At 38.9% G+C, this 19,453-nt stretch overlaps 1 protein-coding gene across 1 annotated transcript in view; it reads right to left on the bottom strand.

Moving 5' to 3' along the window:
• Nucleotides 1-19,453, bottom strand: part of OCA2 (OCA2 melanosomal transmembrane protein) — a 435,982-nt gene that overhangs the window by 402,269 nt on the left and 14,260 nt on the right. The window lies entirely within an intron of this gene.

Raw genomic sequence — 19,453 nt, 5'->3', positions numbered from 1 at the left:
TTGAGCAGGATTTGCAACATTGTAAAGCAATGTACATAACTATAGGTGGAATGGGTCCACCACTCTTTGTGACTCACTCATCAGTGAGAAGAAGGCAGTGTTGGTAGAATGTGCCTGTATCAAAAAGTACAGTAAACACATTTAAGTTAGTTTCATGCAATGTTTCCATTGTCCACATGCATGTAAGAACTGCAAAATTCAAATTGTACAACTTTCCTGATTTCACCTACAAGTTAAATGCTCTCATATCTGCACTTAAAATGATGCTTCACAATAAAGATGAATGATGACATTCATGCTAATAATTTAGATTTGTAATTTTTCCTTACTTCGAATAATGACATTAAGTAGCAATTTTTAAAATATGGTGACAATTCAGGAAAGATTATGAAAGAAAGGAAAAAAGCTTTATGTTTTAGTATTATTAACACTTTTTCCTGCTTTTTGAACAAGGAGCCTCACAGTTTCATTTTTCACAGGGTTCCACAAATTATGTAATTAGTTCTGCTGAGAGTTTGGAAAGGTATTCTCCTGATTCCCCACTGCCATCTTCTCCCCTCCCTAAAGTACTCCAGCTGCTTCATACAACATGCCAACCTCTTAATACAACTATCTTCCTAGTCATATCTCTTCATTCTTTAAAAATCTGAGTCCTAGCTTATGGTCTCACTCTCTCTTATCTCTATAACCCAAAGCTCTCTATAACTCCAGTAATATTTTGGTTTCAACATCTACAGAGATGATACTTCTGACCCCCTGGGCTCTCAGTTATGTGATCACTTCACTGGCAGGGAGCTTGTCTGCTTCCACTTCAACCAAACCTCCCTTATCCCCACCCCCTGCCCAGCTGAGATTCCACAGTCCAGCAAATACTCTCCTCTTATTTGCCCCAACTCATTCTGTCAAGCTCACCTGATATGTGAGTTTCCTATCGCTGCGTAACAAATTACTACAAAAATGGTCGCTTAAAATAACATGTTTATAATTTCAGAGTTTCTGTGGGTCCAGGGTTGGGTCAGGTTTAGCTGGATCATTTGCTCAGGATCTCAAGGTGTCATCAGGCTGTGTTCTCATCTAGAGGCTCAACCAGGGGAAAAAATATGCTTCCAAGATGATTCAGGGTTGGCAGAATTCAATTCCTGATGCTATAGGACTGAGGGCCCTGCTTCTTACTAGCTGTTGGCTAGAGACCACACTGAGCTCTCAGAAGCCACCCTTACTTTCAACTGGCTTCCTGCAGTTCTGTGCCATGTGGACTCCCCAAACATGTCTGTTCACTTCATCACAACAATGAGAGTCTCCAAAGTAAGTCAACTAGCAAGGCAAATTTTTAGATAATGCAACACAACCACAGGAGTGACATCCCATCCATCCTCTTTGGTTAGAAGCCAGTCACAGGTCAGGGTAGGGGATCTCACAAAGGCATGACCACCAGGCAATGCACATCATGGGGGCTATCTGGGGTCTGTCTGCCACCCATGGCAAAACTCAAAACATCGGCTTTCCTGCCCTATGGCACCATCCAAGCAGCTAACTTTAGCCATAGAGAACCTTCTGTGGTTCTAATAGTCTCATGTGACCTCCATATGCAGTGTTCCCACTGGGTCCTAGAACCTCCCAGTTATTTTAACATATCTCCCAAGGCAATTTTCACTCTTGTTCTCCTCTACCTCCCTCCTTACACACCCATATGTCCTCCATCCTTTTCAATCTCAGCTTTTGCCTTTGCCTTTTCCTTCCTTCACTAACTGAATCAGGCAGGGCCCAAGAAGGAAAGAGAAGCTTCACAGAATACATAATCATAGACACTGGTTACACAGGAGATGAACATGGTAAGATACTAACCAGAAGATAAGCAATAGCAGGAAAATTTCCACCCCACCATAGTTGAGGAGCAGAGGGAGAAGGGGAGTGCAGAAACTACACTGGGCCTTTCTGGAAGAATCTGAAGCCCCAGAAAAGATGCCCCCAAAGCATGGTGGAATGGGGAGAAGTACTAACTAGCTTTCCTCCTTTTACCTCCCTTAACCTCCCAGCAGAGCTTCCCATTGGCCAAACTCAGCAGGAAAATGCTGACCTGGGGGCCCAAGACAGGAGCCAGAAACTGAGATTCACAGCAGAGTAAAATGAGGGTGATGAATGTCTCCAAGAGCAAAAGTCCCAGGACACATTGAAAAAACTAAAAGGAATGAGAATAAAACGTCCCGCCTCTCAAGTACACACCTGCCTGCAACCCTACTGGGTACACTGGAGCCCAGTCACTCTCATCCATTCAGACTCTGTTGTTGCAATTCTTCTCTCCTGAATCCTTTGGGCCACCATAGAAACATAAAGTGATACCTGCAAACACTAAAAAGATACATCTCTAGGAGGAGTTAAGATGGTGGAAAATTAAAGGGACCTAACTTTGTCTTGTCCCTCAAATACAGCTAGATAGTTATCTAATCATTCTGAACATCCAAGAGCAGAGTGAAAAATCAGAACTTTAGAAGTCTGTTACAGTGGGAGTCATGACTGGCTTAAAGGTGCTCAGGGGGTAAAGCAGGATAGAATCCCAGGTGTGACATCATGGTCTGAGGATCCCCGGGGTCACAAGAAGAATGGGTAGTGCCTAGGGCTGCACTGTTCCCAGGCATAGGACCATGTAAGGTGGCTGAGAACAGTGAGTCTAGGTACCAGCTTTCTGCTCTATATTGCCATAAACTGAACCACCGTGTGTTCATGCAACCAATTTCCTGGCACAAGCCCAGAAAATGGCAGAACCATGGGGAGATCCTCCCTAGGAGGAACAGTGCAGGCCCATTTCTTGAAAGTCCCTAAAATTTGTAGTTTTGAAACTCAGTCACACATCTGAAATAAAAAAGCTCAGACACAGGCAGGATGAACACAAAGTTCTAATAAAATTGGAGAGATAAGACTGATTGATTGCTCTTTCTGTGATGGCTCACTGAAGAGTAGGGGGTGTGAATTTTCAGCTCCAGGGCTAGAGAGTGGAGTGCCACCATATTAACTCTGTCCATCAGTGCTGAAAGCCTTCAGGGAGCCAAACAACTTCACCTCGTACAGTCTAAAGCCACTTACACTAAGCTCTGCCTCTTTACACCCTGGAGACACATTGCCACTACATCCACTAGGGCAAGTCCACCTGAAAATCAGTGCATAGGACTCTCCCCCAGAAAACGAGCACAAACAACTTGCTCACACAAAGTTTACTGATCACAGAGGGATACAAAGCTTCAGCTCTAGGGGAAAATAGTATCAAACCTCTTTTGTGCTCTTATTCTTTTATTTTTTATGATAATTTTTCATTTGTTTTCTTATTTTTTCAGTTTTTTTATTAATTATTTTAATTTTTATATATTTTTCTTTCGTATTTTATTTTATTTTTCCTTCATATTTTGGGACCTAGATTCTTTTAAAAAGCAGACCAATGGGATCCCTGGGTGGCACAGCAGTTTGGCGCCTGCCTTTGGCCTAGGGCGCGATCCTGGAGACCCGGGATCGATTCCCACGTCAGGCTCCTGGTGCATGGAGCCTGCTTCTCTCTGCCTGTGTCTCTGCCTCTCTTTCTCTCTCTGTGACTATCATAAATAAATAAAAATTTAAAAAAAAAGCAGACCAAAACACACCCAGGATCTAGGATTGGTTTTTTTGTGGGGTTTGGCGGGGGGTGGTGGTGGTGGTTTTGTTGTTATTTTTCCTTTTCCTTTCTTCTTTTCTTTCCTGGACAAAATGACAAGATGGAGAAATTCACCCAAAAAGAAATAATGGGAGATAGTGCTCACACCCAGGGATTTAATCAATATAGACATAAGTAAAATGTCAAAACTAGAATTTAAAATGATTATGTGGATACTAGCCAAGCTTGAAAAAATGCATAGAAGACACAAAAGAATTCCTTACTACGGAGATAAAAGAACTAAAATCCAGTCAAGCTGAAATTACAAAAGGCATAACTAAAATGTAATCCTAAGTTGAGGCCATGAAAATGAGGAAGGACAAAGCAGAGAACCAAATAAGTTACATAGAAGATTAATTTATGGAAAATGATGAAGCTGAAAAGAGGAGGTAAAGTAAGGTAATGGACCATGAAGCTAAACTTAGGGAAATTAGTGATTAGAAATTAAAACCCTCTTGCACTGTTGGTAGGAATGTTAACTGGTACAGTCACCCTGGAAAACTGTATGGAGGTTCCTCAAAGAGTTAAAAATAGAGCTACCCTATAACCCAGCAATTGCACTACTGGGGATTTACCCCAAAGATACAGATGCAGTGAAAAGCTGAAATACCTGAACCCCAATGTTTCTAGCAGCAATGTCCACAATAGCCAAACTGTGGAAGGAGCCTCAATGTCCTTCGAAAGATGAATGGATAAAGAAGATGTGGTCTATATATACAATGGAATACTACGCAGCTATTAGAAACAACAAATATCCACCATTTGCTTTGACGTGGGTGGAACTGGAAGGTATTATACAGAGTGAAGTAAGTCAATCGGAGAAGGACAATCATTATATGGTTTCACTCATACAGAGAATATAAAAAATAGTGAAAGAGATTATAGGGGAAATGAGAGAAAATGAGTGGGAAAAATCAGGAAGGGTGACAAAACATGAGAGACTCCTAACTCTGGGAAATGAACGAGGGGTAGCAAAGGGGAGTTACGGGCACCAAGGGCATTTGATGGGATGAGCACTAAGTGTTATACTATGTGTTGGCAAATCAAACTCCAATAAAAAATATACCAAAAAATAATAATAATGTTTGTATCATAGGAGTCCCAAAAAATTAAGAGAGATATATAGGGACAGAGGTTTATTTGAACAAATGATAGCTGAAAACTTACCTAATCTGGAGAAGGACACAGACATGAAAATCCAAGAAGTACATGGAAGTCCCATTAAATTCAACAAAAGGCAACCATTGTAAGGCATATAATAGTCAAATTCATAAAATACACAGATAAGGAAAGAATCCTGAAAGCAGCAATGGGACAAAGTCCTTAACCTACAAGGAAGATAGATCAGGTTCACAGCAGATCTGTCCACCAAAGCTAGGCAGGCCAGAAAGGAGTGGAAGGAAATAGTCAATGTGCTGAGTGGGAAAAATATGTAGCCAAGAATTCTTCATCCGGCAAGGTTGTCATTCAGAATAGAAGGAAAGTTTCCCAAACAAAAACTGTGATTTGCAACCACTAAACCAACCCTGCAACAATTTTAAGAGAGATGATTTGAGTAGAGAGAAAAAAGTGACCAAAAGCAACAAAGACTAGAAAGGACCAGAGAACATCACCAGAAACACAACCCTACAGGTTACACAATGGTACTAAATTCACATCTTTCAACAATCACTCTGAAAGTAAATGGACTAAATGCTCCAACAAAAACACAGGGTATCAGAATGAATTTAAAAACAATACCCATTTATATGATGCCTACAAGAGACTAATTGTAGACTAAAAGTCACCTGCAGATTCAAATGAGGAGGTGGAGAAATATTAGTCATATAAATGGATGCCAAAGAAAACCAGGATAGCCATACTTATATCAAACAAGATTTTAAACCAAAGGCTGTAACAAGAGATGAAGAAGGGCATTATATCATAATTAAGGGGTCTATCCATCAAAAAGATCTAACAATTGTAAATACTTATGCCCCTAACATGGGTGAACTGAAATGAATAAAATCAATGAATAAGAAACATAAAGAAACTCACTGATAATAATACAATTATAGTAGGGAACTTTAACACCCCACTTACAGCAATGGACAGATAATTTAAGCAGAAAATTAACAAGAAAACAATGGCTTTGAATGACACACTGGGTCACATGAACTTAACAAATATATTCATAACATTTCATCCCAAAGCAGCAGAATATACATTCTTTTCCTTTTTAAAAAAGATTTATTCGTTTTAGACAGAGACAGTGTGTGTGTGCCGTGGGGAAGGGCAGGAGAAGGAAAGAGAGGTGATCTCAAGCAGACTCTTCATTGAGCACAGAGCCCAATGTAGGGCTTTATCCCATGACTCTGAGATCATGATCCAAGCCAAAATCAAGAGTCAGAGGCCTAACTGACTGAGCCACCCAGGTGCCCCTACATATTCTTTTCTAGTGCACATGGAACATTCTCCAGATTAGGTCACATACTGACTGGGTCACAAATCTACTTCCAACAAGTACAAAAAGAGATCATGCCATGCATATTTTCAGATCATAGCACTATAAAACTTGAAGTCAACCACTAAAAAAATTGGAAAGACTACAAATACATGTAGTAGACTACACCCTACTAAGAATGAATGGGTTAACCAGGAAATTAAAGAAGAAATGAAAAAATGCACAGAAGAAAAATGAAAATGAAAACACAACAGTCCAAAAGCATTCAGATGCAGCAAAGACAGTCATAAAAAGGAAGTATACAGCAATACAGGCCTACCTCAATAAGCAAGAAAAGTCTCAAATGCACAACCTACCCTTATACCTGAAGGAGCTAGAAAAGGAAAGCAAAAAAAAAAAGTGTAAACCCAGCAGAAGAAGGAAAATAATAAAAAGTAGAGCATAAAACAATGATATAGAAATTTAAAAAACAGTAGAACAGATCAACAGGAGCTGGTTCTTTGAAAGAATTAATAAATTTGACAAACCTCTAGCCAGACTTATGAAAAAGAAAAGAGAAAGGACCCAAATATACAAAATCATGAATGAAAAAGGAGAGATCACAACCAACACCACAGAAATACAATTACAAGAGAATACTATGAAAAATTATATGCCAAAAAAAAGAAAAATTATATGCCAACAAACTGGGTACTCTGGAAAAAATGGACAAATTGCTAGAAACATACAAACTATCAAAACTGAAAGAGGAAGAAATAGAAAATTTGAACAGACCTATAACCAGCAAAGAAATTGAATCAGTAATCAAAAATCTCCCAACAAACAAGAGTCCAGGGCTAGATGGCTTTCCAGGAGAATTTTACCAAACATTTAAAGAAGAATTAAAACCTAGTCTTCTGAAAAGATTCCAAAAAATAAAAACAGAGGGAAAACTTCCAAACTCATTCTACAAAGCCAGCATTAACTTGATTCCACACCTAGACAAAGACCTCACTAAAAAGGAGAATTACAGGCTAATATCCCTGATGAACATGGATGCAAAAATTCTCAACAAAATATTACCAAACAGAATTCAACAGTATATTAAAAGAATTATTCACTGTGATTGAGTGAGATTTATTTCTGGGATGCCAGGGTGGTACAACACTCACCAATCAATGTGATACACCACATTAATGAAAGAAAGGATAAGAAGCATATGATTCAGGAGATGCAAAAAAGCATTCAACAGAATATAGCATCCTTTCTTAATAAAAACTCTCAACAAAGTAGGGATAGAGGGAACATATCTCAACACCATAAAGGCCATATATAAAGACTGACAGCAAATATCATCCTTAGTGGGGAAAAACTGGGAGTATTTCCCCAACAGTCATAAACAAGTCAAGGATGTCCATTCTCATCATTACTATTTAACACAGTACTGGAGGTCATAGTGTCAGCAATCAGACAACAAAAGAAATAAAAGGCATCCAAATTGGTAAAGAAGAAGTCAAACTTTCACTATTTGCAGATGACATGATACTCTATGTAGAAAAAACCAAAAGACTCCACCAAAAAATTGCTATAACTCATACATGAATTCAACAAAGTTGCAGGATATAAAATCAATGTGCAGAAATCTGTTGCCTTTCTAGACACGAATAACGAAGCATCAGAAGAAGAAATCAAGGAATCAATCCCATTTACAATTGCACCAAAAACCATAAGATACCTGGGAATAAATCTAACTACAGGTAAAAAGACTTGTACTCTGAAAACTACAGAACACTGATGAAAGAAACTGAAGAGGACACAAAGAAATGGAAAACCATTCCATGCTCATGGATTGAAAGAACAAACATTTTCTAAATTTCTATACTACCCAAAGCAATCTACACATTTAATTCAATTCATTCTTTATGCTAGCAACATTTTTCTCAGAGCTAGAATGAAGTTTGTACAGAACCACCAAAGACCTTGAATAGCCAAAGCATTTTTGAAAAAGAAAAACAAAACTGGAGGCATCATAGTTATGGATTTCAAGCTATATTACAAAGCTGTAGTCATCAAGACAGTATGGTACTGGCACAAAAACAGACATATAGATCAACAGAGCAGAATACAGAACCCAGAAATGGACTCACAACTATATGGTCAACTAATCTTTGACAAAGTAGGAAGAAATATTCAATGAAATAAGAGAGTCTCTTCAACAAATGTTGTTGGGAAAATTGGACAGCCACATGGAGAAGAATGAAACTGGACCACTTTCTTATGCCATACACAAAAATAAACTCAAAATGGATGAAAGACCTAAATGATCATAAAGATCTAAATATGAATAGACACTTTTCCAAAGAAGACATCCAGATGGCTAACAGACACATAAAAAGATGCTCAACATCACTTATCATCAGGAAAATACAAATCAGAATCACAATACCACCTCACACCTGTCAGAATGGCTAAAGTCAACAACAAACGAAAAAAACACGTGTTGGCAAGTATGTGGAGAAAGGGGAATCTTCTTGCACTGTTTGGTGGGCATGCAAACAGGTGGAGCCACTCTGGAAAACAGTTTGGAGGCTCCTCAAAAAGCTAAAAATAAAACTAACCTATGATATAGCAGTTGCACTACTAGGTATTTGCCTAAAGGATACACAAGTAGATTTGAAGGGATACGTACACCCAGATGTTTATAACAGCATTATGAACAATAATAAAACCATGGAGAGAGCCCTAACGTCCACTGACTGATGAACAGATAAAGGAGATGTGGGGGATCCCTGGGTGGTGCAGCGGTTTGGTGCCTGCCTTTGGCCCAGGGCGCGATCCTGGAGACCTGGGATCGAATCCCACATCAGGCTCCCGGTGCATGGAGCCTGCTTCTCCCTCTGCCTATGTCTCTGCCTCTCTCTCTTTCTCTATATGTGACTATCATAAATAAATAAAAATTTTAAAAAAAGGAGATGTGGTATATATACACAATGGAGTATTATTCAGCAATGAGAAAGAATGAAATCTTGCCATTTGCAACTATGTGGATGGAGTGAGAGTGTATTATGCTAAGTGAAATAAGTCAGTTACAAAAAGACAAACATGGTACGATATCACTCATATGTGGAATTTAAGAAACAGAACCGATGAACATATGGGAAAGGGGAAAAGAAAAAAAGGAGAGAGGTAAATAAGCCACAAGTGACCCTTAATGATAGAGAACAAAGGGTTCTGAGAGTTGATGGGAGGAGGTATGTGAAGAATGGGCTAGATGGGTGATGGGTATTAAAAAGGACACTTGAACTGAAACAAAATGAAAAAAGAAATGAAATAAAAGAACAAGAGAAATGAAACAAAAGGATTCTAGGTTGACCGTTCTTTTCTCTCGTTTCTTGAAGAAATATTGTGCCACTTCTTCTGCATCCATGGTTTCTGTAAACCTGGAATCCTCTATCCAGTGAAAATATCATTCAAGAATGAAGGTGAGGGCAGCCCGGGTGGCTCAGTGGTTTAGGGCTGCCTTCAGCCAAGGGCGTGAACCTGGAGTCCCTCGATCCAGTCCCACATCAGGCTCCCCGCATGGAGCCTGCTTCTCCCTCTGCCTGTGTCTCTGCCTCTCTCTCTCTCTCTCTCTCTCTGTGTGTGTCTCCCATAAATAAATAAATAAATAAATAAATAAATAAATAAATAAATAAATAAATAAATAAAATCTTTAAAAAAAAAGAATGAAGGTGAAATCAGATGTTCTTAAATGGAAGAAAACTAAGAGAATTTGCTGCCAGCAGAACAATCCTAAAAGAATGGCTAAGGGAAGTTATCAAAACACAAAAGGACAGATAAAAGAAGGAATTTGGGAGCATCAGTAAGGTACAAAGAACAATGGAAACAAGAAAAGCACAGGTAAATCCAACAATTTCCCTCTTCTCTTGGATTTTCTAAATTTTTCTAAGTTATGTTTGATTTTGATGAAAAAATTCTAACACTCTTTGATGTAATTATCAACATATGTAGAGGAAATATTTATTTTTTAAATTTTTTTATTGGAGTTCAATTTGCCAACATATGGCATAACACCCAGGGCTCATCCCGCCAAGTGCCCCCCTTAGTGCCCATCACCCAGTCACCCAAACCCCACACCCACTTCTCCTTCCACTACCCCTTGATCATTTCCCAGGTGTCTCTCATGTTCTGTCTCCCTCACTGATATTTTCACTCATTTTCTCTCCGTTTAGAGGAAATATTTAAGGAAATTTTATTACAAATGGAGGAGTTAAAAGGATGTAGAGTGAGGTAAGGTTTTTCTAAATTTTACTCAAACTGATAAAATGATAACATGATGAGACCATGACAAGCAATGTATATAGAATTTAGCACCTATAGAAATCACTTGAAAAAGCTTTTAAAAAGATACATTTAAAAATACTAGAGATAAATCAAAACAGAATTACAAAATACATCCAATTAACTGGTTCAACCCTAATATATTAAAATTCCATTGAATACAACTAAAAAAGATCGGCAGAGTGGATTATAAAACATAATTCAGCTATGTGCAGTCTACAAGAAATATGCTTCAAAAATAACAATATAAGTAGGCTAAAATGTGAAAGAATAGAAAAAGATACATTATTCAAACATTAATCCAAAGTGGCTATATTGATATAAGACAAATTCCAGAACAAAGAAAATTACTAGGTAAACACAGAGATTATATAATAATAGGGTCAATTTACCAGAAAGACATAGAAGACTTAAATGTGTATTACCAAACAACTGCAAAATATGAGGTGCAAAACTAACAGTACTGAAAGTAGAAACATGTACAGTTGTATTGCTGGAGGTTTCATGTCTCTCTCAGCAATTAGTAGAACAACTTCACAGAAAATCATCAAGGACATAGAATAACTGAATAACACCATCAACCAATAGGATCTAGTTGATATTTATATAACACTCCACCCAATAACAGCAGAACATTCATTTTAGGTGTTCATAGAATATATACCAAAATATACTATGACTTGGGTCATGAAACAAACCTCCACAAAAATTTAAAAGAACTGAAATGACACAGTGTGTTCTACAGCTACATTCTAATCAAATTAGAGATTTGGAGCAGAAAATCTGCATATCTGAAAATTAAACAATACACTTTTATATAATCCAGAAGTCAAAGAGGAAGTCTCAAGAGAAATCAAAATTATACTGAGCTAAAAAAAAATTATACTGAGCTGAACAAAATGAAAACACAGCATATCAAACTGTGGAACAAAGCCAAAGCAGCGATAAGAGGGAAGTTTATAGCATTAAATGTTCATATCAGAAAGAAGGCCTCAAAACAATAATCTAAACTCTCATCTCAGTAATGTAGAAAAAGAAGAGCAAAGTAAACCTTACAAAAAAGTACAAGTAAAAAAATAACAAACATAAGAGCAAATATCAATGAAATAGAAAACAGAAAAACAGCAGAGAAAATCAATGAAGCAAAGAACCTGTTCTTTGAAAACATCAACAGAATTGACAAACACTTCTAGCATGACTGACATGAATAGATATTACCTAAGACTAAGAGAATAGATATGAGCACTGTCAGGAATGAAGTGGGGGAATATCACTAAAGACTTTAAAGACACCAAAAAGATAATAATGGAATACAAACAACTCTATGTACATAAATGTGGCAACTCAGATGAAAAGGACCCAATTTCTCCAAAAGTGCAAATGAGTACAATACACTAAATTATAAAATAAATAATTTGGATGATCCTGTAATTATTAAGTAGGATTATTTTGAATTTTTAAACTCCAAAATATAAATCTCCAGACCCCGACAGTTGTACTGAAAATACTACCAAATATTTATTAATGTATGTATGTATGTATATTTTTTATTGATGTTCAATTTGACAACATATAGCATAACACCCAGTGCTCATCCTGTCAAGTGGCCCCTCAGTGCCCATCACCCAGTCACCCCATCCTCCCACACTCCTCCCTTTCCACTACCCCTTGTTCGTTTCCCAGAGTTAGGTGTCTCTCATGTTCTGTCACCCTCACTAATATTCCCCACTCATTTTCTCTCCTTTTGCCTTTATGCCCTTTCACTACTTTTTATATTCCTCAAATGAATGAGACCATAATTTTTGTCCTTCCCCGATTGACTTACTTCACTCAGCATAATACCCTCCAGTTCCATCCACGTTGAAGCAAATGGTGGGTATTTGTCATTACTAATGGCTGAGTAAAATCCCATTGTATATAGAGACCACATCTTCTTTATCCATACATCTTTCGATGGACACGGAGGCTCTTCCACAGTTTGGCTATTGTGGACATTGCTGCTATAAACATTGGGGTGCAGGTGTCCCGGTCTTTCACTGCATCTGTAGCTTTCGGGTAAATCCCCAGCAGTGCAATCCCTGGGTCGTAGGGCAGATCTATTTTTAACTCTTTGATGAACCTCCACACAGTTTTCCAGAGTGGCTGCACCAGTTCACATTCCCACCAACAGTGTAAGAGGGTTCCCTTTTCTCCACATCCTCTCCAACATTTGTGGTTTCCTGCCTTGTTAATTTTCCCCATTCTCACTGGTGTGAGGTGGTATCTCATTGTGGTTTTGATTTGTATTTCCCTGATGCCAAGTGATGTGGAGCATTTTCTCATGTGCCTGTTGGCCATGTCTATGTCTTCTTTGGTGAAATTTCTGTTCATGTCTTCTGCCCATTTCATGATTGGACTGTTTGTTTCTTTGCTGTTGAGTTTAATAAGTTCTTATAGATCTTGGATACTATAGCAAGTATACTTGGATATACATACACCTGATGTGTCATTTGCAATATCTTCTCCCACTCTGTAGGTTGACTTTTAGCTTTGTTGACTGTTTCTTTTGCTGTGCAGAAGCTTTTTATCTTAACGAAGTCCCAGTAGTTCATTTTTGCTTTTGTTTCCCTTGCCTTCATAGATGTATCTTGCTAAAAGTTGCTGTGGTCAGGTTCAAAAAGGGTGTTGCCTGTGTTCTCCTCTAGGATTGTGATGGATTCTTTTCTCACCTTTAGATCTTTCATCCATTTTGAGTTTATCATTGTGTCTGGTAAGAGAGTGGTCCAGTTTCATTCTTCTGCATGTGTATGCCCACTTTTCCCAGCACCATTTATTGAAGAGACTGTCCTTTTTCCAGTGGATAGTCTTTCCTGCTTTGCCAAATATTAGTTGATCATAGAGTTGAGGGGCCATTTCTGGGTTCTCTATTCTGTTCCATTGATCTATGTGTCTGTTTTTGTGCCAGTATCATTATGTCAATCACAGCTTTGTAGTACAACTTGAAATCTGGCATTGTGATGCCCCAGGCTCTGGTTTTATTTTTCAATATTCCCCTGGCTATTCAGGGTCTTTTCTGATTCCACACAAATCTTAAGATGATTTGTTCCAACCCACTGAAGAAACTCCATGGTATTTTGATAGGGATTGCATTAAACGTGTAAATTGCTCTGGGTTACATTGACGTTTTCACAATATTAATTCTTCCAATCCATGAGCATGGAACATTTTTCCATCTCTTTGTCTTCCTCAATTTCTTTCAGAAGTGTTCTGCGGTTTTTAGGATATAGATCCTTTACTTCTTTGGTTAGGTTTATTCCTAGGTATCTTATGCATTGGGTGCAATTGTAAATGGGATTGACTCCTTAATTTCTCTTTCTTTAGTCTCATTGTTAATGTATAGAAATGCCACTGATTTTAGTGCATTGATTTTATATCCTGCCACACTGCTGAATTGCTATATGAGTTCCAGCAATCTTCAAGTGGAGTCTTTTGGGTTTTCTATGTACAGTATTATGTCACCTGCAAAGAGGGAGTGTTTGACTTCTTTGCAAATTTGAATACCTTTTATTTCTTTTTGTTGCCTGATTGCTGAGGCTAGGACTTCTAGTACTATGTTGAATAGCAGTGGTGAGAGTGGACATCCCTGTCTTGTTCCTGATCCTAGGGGAAAGGCTCTCAGTGTTTCCCCATTGAGAATGATATTTTCTGTGGACTTTTTGTAGATGGCTTTTAAGATGCTGAGGAATGTTCCCTCTATCCCTACACTCTGAAGAGTTTTGATCACGAATGGATGCTGTATTTTGTCAAAATCTTTCTCTGCATCTATTGAGACGATCAGATGGTTCTTGTTTTTTCTCTTGTTGATGTGATCCATAACTTTGATTTCTTTACGAGTGTTTAGCCAGTCTTGCATCCCAGGTATAAATCCCACTTGGTCATGATGAATAAACTTCTTAATGTACTGTTGGACCCTATTGGCTAGTATCTTGTTGAGAATTTTTGCATCTGTGTTCATCAGGGATATTGGTCTATAATTCTCCTTTTTGGTGGGGTCTATGGTTTTGGAATAATTAAGGTGATGCTGGCCTTATAGAACGAGTTTGGAAGTATTCTTTCCCTTTCTATCTTTCGAAACAGCTTTAGTAGAATAGGTATTGTTTCTTCTTTAAATGTTTGCTAGAATTCCCCTGGGAAGCTTTCTCGCCCTGGGCTTTTGTGCTTTGGGAGGTTATAGATAACTGCTTCAATTTCCTCCTGGTTATTGGCCTGTTCAGGTTTTGTTATTTCTTCCTATTCTAGTTTTTGGTAGTTTGTGGTTTTCCATAAATGCGTCCATTTCTTCTAGATTGCCTAATTTATTGGCATATAGCTGCTCATAATATGTTTTTAAAATCGTTTGTATTTCCTTGATAGTGGTTGTGTTCTCTCCTTTTTCATTTGTGATTTTATTAATTTGAGTCTTTTCTCTTTTGTTTTTAATAAGGCTGGCTGATGGTTTATCTATCTTATTAATTCTTTCAAAGAACCAACTCCTGTTTTTGTTGATCTGTTCCACAGTTATTCTGATCTCTATTTCATTGAATTCTGCTCGAATCTTTATTAACTCTCTTCTGCTTAGTGTAGGTTTTATTTGCTGTTCTTTCTCCAGCTCCCTTAGGTGCGAGGTTAGCTTGTGTATTTGTTTTTCCAATTTTTTGAGATATGCTTGTATTCTGATGTATTTCCCTCTTAGAACTGCTTTTGCTGTATCCCAAAGATTTTGAACAGTTATATCTTCATTTTCATTCGTTTCCATGGCTCTTTTTAATTCTTCTCTAATTTCCTGGTTGACCCTTCATCTTTTAGCAGGATGGTCTTTAACCTCCACATGTTTGAGTTTCTTCCAAATTTTTTCTTGTGCATGAGTTCAAGTTTCAAAGCATTATGGTCTGAAAATATGCAGGGGACAATCCCAATCTTTTGGTATCACTTGAGACCTCATTTGTGACCCAGTATGTGGCCTATTCTGGAGAAAGTTCCATGTGCACTTGAGAAGAATGTGTATTCAGTTGCGTTTGGATGTAAAGTTCTGTAAATGTCTGTGAAATCCATCTGATCCAGTGTATCATTTTAAAGCTCTTGTTTCTTTGGAGATGTTGTGCTTTGATCTGTCATTTGCAGAAAGTGCCGTGTTGAAGCTTCCCAGTTAGTGTATTATCTAAGTATGTCTTTACTTTGGTTATTAATTGATTAATATATTTGGCAGCTCCCACATTAGGGGCATAAATATTCATGATTTTAGGTCCTCCTGTTGGATAGATCCTTTTGGTATGATATAGTGTCCCCCTCCATCTCTTACTACAGTCTTTGTGATAAACTTAATTTATCTCATATGAGGATGGCTACCCCTGCTTTCTTTTGAGGACCATTTGAATGGTAAATGGTTCTGCAACCTTTTATTTTCAGGCTGTAAGTGACCTTAGGTCTAAAATGAGTCTCTTATAGACAGCAAATAGATGGATCTTGCTTTTTTATCCAGTCTGAAACCCTGCGTCCTTTGATGGGATCATTTAGCCCATTCATGTTGAGAATAACTATTGCAAGATATGAATTTAGTGTCATCATAATACTATCAGCCCCTGTTTTGTGGATTATTTCTTTTGGCTTCCTATTCCTTTCACAGAGTCTCCCTTGCAGATCTGGTTTGGTGGTCACATATTCTTTCAGTTTCTGCCTATCTTGGAAGCTCCTTATCTCTCCTTCTATTCTGAATGAGAGCCTTGCTGGATAGAGTATTCTTGGCAGCATGTTCTTCTCACTTAGGACCCTGAATATATCCTGCCAGCCCTTTCTGGCCTGCCAGGTCTCTGTGGACAGATCTGCTGTTAATCTAATATTTCTCCCCATATAACTTGGATCTCTTGTTTCTTGCTGCTTTAAGGATTTTCTCTTTATTTTTGTAATTTGCAAGTTTTGCTATTAAATGTTGAGGTGTTGAATGGTTTTTATTGATTTTAGCTGGGGACCTCTCTATCTCGTGGATCTGAATGGCTGTTTCCCTCCCCAAATTAGGGAAGTTCTCAGCTATGATTTGTTCAAATATGCTTTCTGGTCTTCTGTCCCTTTTGGCACCCTCTGGAACCCCAATTATATGTAGATTTTTCCTTCTGAGGCTGTCATTTATTTCCCTTAACCTATCCTCATGATCTTTTAATTGTTTGTCTCTTTTTTCCTCAGCTTCCTTCCTTGCCATCAACTTGTCTTCTATGTCACTCACTCTTTCTTCTATCTCAAAAGCCCTCTAGTTTAGATTGCATCTCATTTGATTGATTTTTAATTTTGGATGGTTAGATCTAAATTCTGCAGTCATGAAGTCTCTTGAATCCTTTATGCTTTTTTCCAGGGCCAACAGTAGCTTTATAATTGTGCTTTTGAATTGGCTTTCTGACATCGAATTGTAATCCAAATTCTGTAGCTTTGTGGCAGAGAGTAGTGTTTCTGATTTTTTTCTTTTGTGGTGAGTTCTTTGTAATCATTTTGCTTAGTGCAGATGGCTAAAAACAAGTACTGGAAAGGGATGAAAAACAAAAACAAAAAACAAAAAACATACAACAACAACAACAACAACCAAAAAAGGGGGATCCTCTGATTCTATATATTTTAAATCCCTCAACTTCCCCTGGAGCTTTTCAGTGCTGCTCAGTCAAGAACTTGCTCTTCCCCTGTCCTTCCAGCTGATCTTCTGGGGGCCTGCTGGTCTGATTCTCAGGGGTGTGCATCTGGGGGAGCTGCTCTGCCCCCTGCCAGGTGCACGGCTCAGTGGGAGCTGTTTATCCTGTGAGGCCCCTGTTCCCTGAGCCCTGCTCCATCCCAGGCACAGGGTGACACAGGAGGAACAACAACACTGGCCGCGGCCAGCTCTCCAGCCCTGGAGTCAGCTCCCGCAGTGACTCCCACAGTCTCCCAGTCGCACTGGCCTGGTGCTCGGGGGGTTGCGGGCGCTGATCTGCGCAGCTCGGGGGTGCCCGGCGGCAGGAGCGTCCTCGCTGTCCTGTGCCCTCCCCGCCCCCGCCTGTCCCGGGGGGAGCGCAGGGTCCTGGGCTGTGTCCTGGGGCTCTGGGCTCCGGGGCCTGCGCTGCTGCAATCGCGCTCCCGGGCGCGGCTCCCGAAGGCAGTGGGGACCAGCCCCCTCCGCCCCGAGCCGCCGCCGGAGCTTCCCGAGGCCCCGCCAGGCGCGCTGCAGCCCTTCGCCGAGCTCGGCCGCGAGAGGGGGGGGGGGGGGGCGCTCTCCCCGGGCGGCTGCCTAGTTAGTGGCTCCGGGAGCCTGGAGGCTCCACCGCCCTCCTGCGCTCTGCCCGAGCTCCCTGCTAAGCGCCTTTGCATCCGGGAAGAATCCCAGGAGGATTTTAAAGTTCCTGCTTCGGGACTGACTGGGCTTTCCTGTCCCGGGAGGCTTTTGCCGCCTGGCCTTAGCCCGGCTCCTCGCAGGGGGTGGCCCTCCCCCAGTTGATTCTTTTTTTTTTTTTTTCCCCTGCCTTCCTATCTAGTTAGAAGCAAAAACCCTTCTCTCTGTAGCGTTCCAGCTGTTCTCTCTTTAAATCTCAGGTCGAATTCGTAGGTTTTCAGGATGATTTGAAAGTTATCCAAGGAAGTTGGTGTGACAGGTGACTTAGGGACCCTACTCCTCTTCTATCTTGCCACTACCAAACATTTGAAGAAGAATTAACACCAATTCTACCCAATTTCTTCTGGAAACAGAAGATAGGTATACTTCCCAATTAATTTTATGAGGTTAGAGTTACCCTTATACCAAAATCAGACAGTAGCAACGAACGAAAGAAAGAAAAGAAAGAAAGAAAGAAAGAAAGAAAGAAAGAAAGAAAGGAAGGAAGGAAGGGAAAAGGATAAGGATAAGGAATAAGGGAAAGAAACTACAAATTAAAAATCCTTAAAATATTAGCAAAGGAAATCCAGCAATATATAATACACACCATGACCAAGTATAGTTTACTCTAGAAAGGCAAAACTAGTTCAGTATTCACAAACTGATCAATGTTAACTATACTGTTACCGTATTAATCAGGAATTCTACTTCTTCATAGATAACCAAAAGAAATGGAACACTTGCCCACACAAAAACATTTTATAGAAGCTTTATTCACAACATTCAAAAAATAAAAACAACCCAAATGTCTATCACAGATTAATGGATAAACAAAATGTGATTATCCATATGATAGTAGGATTCAACATCTATCCTGAATGAATTCAACAATGAAACGAATAGTGTACTTATACATGCTATGACATGGTTGAACTTTGAAAACGTTAAGTGAAAGAAGCCGGTCACAAAAGAAAGAGCACACATTGCCTGATTCCATTTGTATATGAAATCTTCTTAATAGGCAAATCTATAGAAACAGATAGTAGATAAGTATTTGCCATTTGGGGAGGAGAGAAAGATCTAAGGAAAATAAGGGGTGAAAATGCATATGGGCTTTCATTTTGGGTTAGTAAGAATGCTCTAAAATTGTGGTGATGGTCATCCAACTCATTGGATATAGCAAAAACCATTGAACCATACCTTTTAAATGGACATATTATAGGATATGTTAATAAAGCTATCAATAAAGCTAATAAAAACATCAATCTAATCTACCACATTAAGAGGCAAAGAAGAAAAATCATATGATCATACAAACTGATGCAGAAAAACACTTGACAAAACTCAGTACCCATTCATGAAAAAAACTTAAAGAAAACTGGAATAGAGGAGAACTTCCTCACCTTGATAAAGCATATCTACCAAAACCAGTTAACAACATACTTAATGTTAAGAAACTTGAAGCTTTCCTCTATGATCAAGAATAAGGCAAGGATGTCTACTCTTATCAATCCTATTCAACATACTACTGGAAGTTCTAGCCAGTGCAATAGGGAAAGAAAAGGGGGAAAAGGCATAGAGAGCAGAAAGGAAGAAATAAAACTGTCCCAATTTGCAAATGGTATGATTTTCTACATAATAAAATCCCAAGTAACCTAAAAAAACAAAA

This window comes from Canis aureus, chromosome 2, assembly GCF_053574225.1.
Source record: "Canis aureus isolate CA01 chromosome 2, VMU_Caureus_v.1.0, whole genome shotgun sequence".
NCBI lineage: Eukaryota > Metazoa > Chordata > Mammalia > Carnivora > Canidae > Canis > Canis aureus.
This window is presented reverse-complemented; position numbering and strand designations above follow the sequence as displayed.